The sequence below is a fragment of the Saccostrea cucullata genome, unplaced genomic scaffold (assembly GCF_032062105.1).
Source record: "Saccostrea cucullata isolate Sc308-1 unplaced genomic scaffold, CSIRO_AGI_Scuc_v1 ctg120, whole genome shotgun sequence".
Taxonomy (NCBI): domain Eukaryota; kingdom Metazoa; phylum Mollusca; class Bivalvia; order Ostreida; family Ostreidae; genus Saccostrea; species Saccostrea cuccullata.
Window position 1 is genome coordinate 102,819 of NW_026937312.1, and position 7,383 is coordinate 110,201.

Genomic DNA, 7,383 nt, shown 5'->3' on the forward strand with positions numbered 1-7,383 from the left:
TCCATAAAAACCAAGGGTCGGTATGTCAGGGTTTTTTGGTTTATAAATGAGAGAGCCAAACATCCCTGGACTGAATTGAGCAGGTGTTGTATTTACAGTGGACACCCAAATTGGCTGCCTAGTCAAAAAGTTCTTTAATGGTGGTTGGTGAAAGTTCATTCCCTGCAGGAGGCGGTCTGCTATTTGATAGTGAAAGGGTGCATCTGCGGAGTTAGAACAATTTGAATAAAAATATTTAATAACATTCATATCATAGAATATTAAACAAAGATATTCTAAATGTTTAACGAAAAGCACAATAATCATAAAATAAAAATTCTATAAATAATTGGGTAAATATTTCATCCAATCCTGATTGACAAACTCTGACATTACTGAAGTGCGGAGAAAATTAGCACGAAGCGTCTTATATAGGCATAGTCTAAAACAAAGACCACGTTGTATATCAACAATATATTCTCATTTTAAACAGCCTAAAGATTTGCTGTTTAATTAAAATGCCGTGTATATTTATACATTTCCTATGGAAATTTTTCAAAAATTTGATGAAATATTGATTTCTTAAAAGCACAGAATCGTAGACAATTTTGCATGAATTTAAAGCGCGTTTTTACATTGTGAATGTTATATAAATTAAACACCAAAACAAAGAGACTCAAAGAGAAGAAATGTAGTGGTGGATCTAGATGGATTGGGGGGGTGTTAACATCCTTTAAGATGAACAAGCATATTTCATATTTGTTCCGTTTAAATTAAAGTAAAACTATAGCTATGTTTAAACTTTAGTTTTGTACTTTTATGTAATAATTACTTAGACGTAAAACTTCCACCAGAGTTCGTTTGTACGAACGAAGAGGTCTAAGGGCAGTTTGCTTACACATATAATATTTTACATGCATTATGCATGAAGAAAATCGGCAATGTCGCATGCAAGTATTTCATGTCACGATGATATTTTAACAGATAAATATAAGAAATTTTAATGCAACTTTCAGTTTCGAATTACTATCAAAGGAAGAATTAATTGGTTTGCGGCCGTTTTTGACGCTTGCGTCAATATGTTTCTTGTTACTCTTTAAATTTAAGGTAAATGCTGACTAGGTTGACATATTTTATATCCCAAATAAAGCTACAATTAATCTTTGTTGAAAAATGAAATCAACTGAATGATCAAACACAAATAAATTCACCTGGGACATGAAAACGAAAGTACATTGAATAGTTGAACCAAACTAATTGATTCTGGAAAATTCCTTTTTTATCGCCATGTGGGCGATAACATTCTCAAAAGCTGGTCGCCCACAGGAAAATTTACTCGCATTTGCGAGTGGGCGAGTGGTTATTTGCAACCCTGCGATATTTGGAACCTCCAGTTAGAAAGGGACCACTCTGAGTGTGAGCCCAGCTTTAGACAATCAAGAGCTGTTGTGATGAAAAACTATGATTTTACTTAATTGAAAGTCATAGTTGACTTGAAAGATTCACTTGTGAGTCATGTTGTCATGAAAAACTGTGAGTTTTACTTAATTGAAAGTCATAATTGACTTGAACAATTCACAGAGCTGCCAACCCTTACGATTTTGGGAACAAAGTCTAAATTATATACGATTTCTTGTATATTATTCCGATTTCAGGTTCAAAGAAAGGGATCACTCTGAGTGTGAGTTTCTACTATTATAATATATTCATAATTCTTACAATGCTTGCTTGTATCATCATTTCAGTTTTATATGGCCGATTACATTCATGTAGATATTTTAGAGTTAAAAGATGGAAATATCCCTCAGATAACATGTCCATTTGCAAAAAATCTGCAGCAGGGGGCCTTGGTACTTAATTGAAAGTCATAGAATGTTGGCAGCTCTGAACAATTCACTTGTGAGTCATGTGATCATCATGGTTCCTTCTGGTTCCTGATGAAACATAGGGCCTGGGTAACAGTTCTCCTTGGCACTCTGCTGTTTTGAGCAGCCTCTTTCAGTTGTTTTCAGCCGTGTCCACACTGTCTGATTTCCTCTTCACATGACCTTCGCCATGTTGTACTGAGACGCCCAACTCAACGTTTGCCTTGGGGATTCCACTCGAGTGCGTGGCGTGTAATGTCTCCTGATGGTTTTCGGGAGGGTATGCCTAATCCAATGGCACTTTCTACAGGCTATTTGCTAAAGTGATTGGGTCTTGGTTTGTTGTTTCCCATAGGTTCTTGTTGTTTATATTTTCTGGCCACCTCATGTTTAGTATGTGGCACAGACAAGTGTTTGCAAAGGTTTGTAGTTTGTTGGAGGTGGTGTTGGTGACTTTCCATGTCTCAGACCTGCATGTAGAGGAGAACAGACATAACATTGGTGTTATAGATATGAAGTTTTATGCATGTGGACATGCAGTGCTGTTGATCTCCAAACAGGCTTGAGGGTGATGAAGATGTGTCTCCCTTTATTGATTCTTGCTTTTATGTGTTCATCTGTTCCACCGGTGGCTGTGACGATGCTGCCTATTTAGTATGTAAAGGAATCATATGATCAACTTGTTAGTACGATTCTCAGTTAACCTTGGACTTTCAGAAGGGTGTGACTTTCTCAACACTATGTAATGAACATCTCTCAAATGGCAAATAGATTCTCACTGGTTAAGAAAGTAATATAACATCAGAAACTTTAAATTGTTCAGTTGTGTACAATGATGAGACAACTGATATAAGCCCCACTTCTCTGCCATATGAAACGATATCAGTTGGATCATTGATACACTGGTTGATTAATTGCTGGAATGTATATTTTAATAGTGAATGAAAGACTACATAAATTTCAGACGCTAATTATGTAACATTGAGAATACCACGGCTTACTTAAAGTCCAAGGTTAAAACTGAGTACTATCATTTTCTTGTGTGTATTATAAGAAATAAGGCAAAAAAATGTAAATGTTATGCATTTTGCTGCAAGTACAGTGTATAGGCTTATAGTTAAGCCTTGAAAATCAATTGTGTATTGAATTTATTAAATCATGTTTATCGTTTAGACCACATTGAAATGTGCTTATACTGGTATGCAATAGTGTTGTATTTTCCTCAGATAACTTATCAGCTGATTATCATTAATTACAATTTCTTTCTAATAACGAATATATTGGTAAACATATATGCAGATATGTACTTGTTCCTTAGGGAAATAAAACAAATATATTTAAATTTAGAAATACCAACATAGCTGCTCAATGAACTTAAAAAGTTTTCTTATCTGTGTGCTGACAAAAACAGAGAATTCAGAGTTGTTTTGTTTTCGCTGTTATTGATTTTCCTTACTTCAAATGAACCTGCATGGATACATGTATCTATAGAGAGTTCTGTATGACAATTGGGACTGCTTCATGCAGAAAGGAAAAACTTAAAAGTCCTTGGAAAAATCCTAGCAACTTTTTGAGGGGTAATCTTGATAAATGCTATAGTCGTGATAATTGTGCAACTGTTTTGAAAACAGTTAAAGCTTAATCAATACAAATAAACTTAGTAGGAGAAACGCTAAAGAAAGCGGTGTGTTTGGTATCTGGTCGCTTTGAAGTAGTGATCTACCTGCATTTGTCTTGAATAGACTCAACCGTTATCTGTTATTTATTGTTTTGAATGTTGCAAAATAAAAGTTAACCCCTCCGACTCCAACCCCCCAACCCCAAAAAATAATGTTATTCAATGTTTTAAACATCTGAAAATGAAGGTTAACACTTTTTAACTCCCGTTTCCCCCTTTTTCCCTGTGTAAGAACATGATTTCCTCTTACTTTCATGAATTCCTTCTTTAAATAAGCTTTTATACAATGAAGTTTTACAAGGAATCCGAATGTCAATATTATCATTTTTCTCGTTACATATTTAAATCATTCATATATATATGTGAACATTCAACTTTCAGTTATGTTGAAAAGAATGGTTAACCATGAAATATAGTAAGCTATGATGAATTAGTTTGCAAATTTAGTAAAGTCACCCCCGTGTTTCAATTTAAGAAAAAAATCAAAAGCCTGGTGACTTTAAAGGCACTAACAATACTTAAGGTGAAGGGGTACATTTGTATGTTTTAGTTGTATGTTTAACTTTTGGCCAGAATTTAAATGCTTTGATGATTGAATTGTGATTATATGTGTATAGACCTTGATATATATTGTTAGGTAGATAAAAAGAAGAAATAACCCAAAATAAGTTCTTTTAGTCAATAGATTTAATGAACTTTCCTGGAGAATGTAATGGCTAAATGCTTATTTTTATATTGTGACTGGTGACTGGCCATTGTAATTCGGACATAACATTCAAATTTATACCCCATGAATTCTGTGACTGTGTGAAACAAAAACTTATAATTGAACATGTTAAACTGATGCAACATGAAGTTCTTAACCATTTATTATAATGAAAGGTGACTGAATTTACATCTACATACTGAAATGTGAAAGAATGTACAGTCTATATACTGTTAATAGGCTACTGAATGTACAGTCCTGGGAAGGTGACTGAATGTACAGTCTGTATACTGAAGGATGACTGAATGTATATTGTATATACCGAAAGGTGACTGAACGTACATTGTATATACTGAAAGTTGACTGAATGTACAGTTAATAAATTATAGTGAAAGGTGACTGAATTGAATGTACACTCTATACACTGAAAGGTGACTGCTAAACAGTGTAAACTGAATTGTGACAGCATGTACAGCATACACACTGAAAGGTGACTGAATGTAGTAGCAGTGCTGTACAGAGTACATACTGAAGGGTGACTGAATGTACAGTGTATACACTGAAGGGTGACTGAATGTACAGTGTATATACTGAAGGGTGACTGAATGTACAGTGTTGTACAGTGTATATACTGAAAGGTGACTGAATGTACAGATTATATACTGAAAGGTGACTGAATGTACAGTGTGTACATACTAAAAGGTAACTGAATGTACAGTGTGTATGCTGAAGGGTGACTGGATGAACAGTGTATACTGAAACATGACTGAATGATAAAGCTCTGTTTTTCAGTGGTTGTTCAAGACTTTTCAGTAACCATACAGGTGACGGAATGGCTTTAAGGTTCGTCCTTTGAGAAATGACCAGAACTGATATGTAGAATAAGTTTTCTCCTCTTAAAATATATCTTGAATTAAGTCTATGTATGTTAGGTAGTAGGTACACATCTACAATGATTTAAGCACGAAGACAGTTTAGCAAACCAAGGTAGACTCAATTAGTGATTTCCGAATTGTAGTTTTAATCAAAATTCATCTTCAAACAGTATTTATTTCTTTGATTTTATAAGCATCAGATGAAAAGAGGTTTGAGCATAAGAAGGGTAAAAATATGAAGAATTGGTATCAATGTGTGTGAGCTAGGACAAAGATTTGATCAATTCATGAACATGATGACGATAAGAAATGCTAAATGTTGTCCATGGCAAGTGTCTTTCTTTTGTTGTAGATTTATTCTCAGAATTAAATTTATAATGTTTTTGTGTACATATATGTGTTGAGTAACAGTCAAATGTTTCTATCTTAACCTCAATGGGGCCATGAGAAAACTTCAAGATATCCAAGGAATTGTGATATCAGGGTTTAAATACTTTAAGAATAAGAAACCTTAGTACATATCCATAGCATGTGTAATTCAAGATATCCATATTGATACCAACAAGTAATTTTAACTCGCTTAGAAGTTTTGGTGATTTTAGATTTTTCCATAACTATACATTCAAATTTACATTCTACAATTAAGATCAAATTTATTCATATAAGAAATGAAAATTTTAGAGAAGTTAAGTTAGGAAAGGGAATTGATAAATTATATAAAAAGTAAACTTAACTGTTCTAATTTACATTTTACCTTGTATTCGGGAAATACGTTTTTAAACTCATAAGAATGGTATGTAAATGTTTGTGATGCCTTGATATTGGCTGTAATAGTGTTGAATTTTAAGCTGAAGTATTTGTTTTGCAGTACGCAGCAAGTGTCTGTCACTAAAAGATTTAAATCACAGAGAAAATATGGGCAACGATTCACACGATATAAAATAAAGGTGTCAATATTTGCACCTGATTGAAAGATTTTGCTGTAAGCACTTCCAGCAAATATTGAGGCTTCCTGGGTAAATTAACCATTTATTTTTGACATATGAGAACATTACTGCTAAATACCTTGTTTGGAATTCTTCTGTGTTGCTTAGATAGATTTATTTAAATACATGTATTCAAGTTTCTTATTTTCATTATTTCCAGGCCAATTCAAAAAAAGAAAAATTAGTACAGAATGAAATTAGATATATTATATAGGCACTTCAAACAAATAAAAGAAAAAGCCAATGGAATTAACCCTTACATTGTATGACAAGTAATAAAGTTTTGAAAAGAAAAATTATACGTTTAATTCATCCAAAAGGAAATTTATGAAGTAAAATACCATAGACTTTATAAATGGGTTTCAGCAGTTTCTTTCATACTACTTACATTTTTGCAAATGTAGGGAATAGATTTAAGTCATAAGGCAAGACCTGTCTTTATCCAACCTCAGATAAGGTTGTTTCAGGAATCTGCAATCAGTCGTGTATGTTTTATATTTTTTGCTTGGTCATCTTCCTACATTTTTTAGATATTAGTGACCAATTTCATGAAGTTCGATCATGGCAAGGCATTGCCGTAGAACTAAGAATTAGTATTTTGTATGACTAGTTTAAAAGTGCAGTAGAGATGATGCTTTAGTTTACAGCTGTATAACGGTGTATGATGAAGGTATGTTTTAACCTTAAACTATGTCTGATGAGTCTAACATTTCTACATTTTATGAGAATAAAATCAGTGTCATGGTCAACCAGGAGACAGATATACGTTTTTAACATGTTTAAAAAAGGGATATTTAGTCGTAGAAGTAGGGACTCAGTCATGACAATAGGTATACTCAATAGATACTCTTTGTACATCCTGGTACATTTATCATCTTTTTTATGCTTTAGCTATATTTCAGTGTTACAATTGTACAAATATCAGATTGTCAATTAAGTCTCAATATGCATCAGCAAGTCAGAGATGAAATATATAATGAACATATTGATGATATAGCAGGTATTGACTAATACCATAATAGCATCTTTTACTACAGGGATTCCTGGAGTACCGGTTTAATATGTAATGTTGCTTTACTAATGATGGACATCTTTGCTAAGTATATTGTAGAATCAATTTTATTTCCCTATATTTTATGCACAATTTCTGTTAATGTTTATTGGTTGTGCAGTGGAATATATTATTTGCATCTAAGCCAGAACTTGTATTCAGCATTATGTTTCGATGTGTAATATTGTTTTGCCTTTGATTATGTTTAGGTCTTGAAGTTTCGTTGTTTCTTTCTCAAATCCT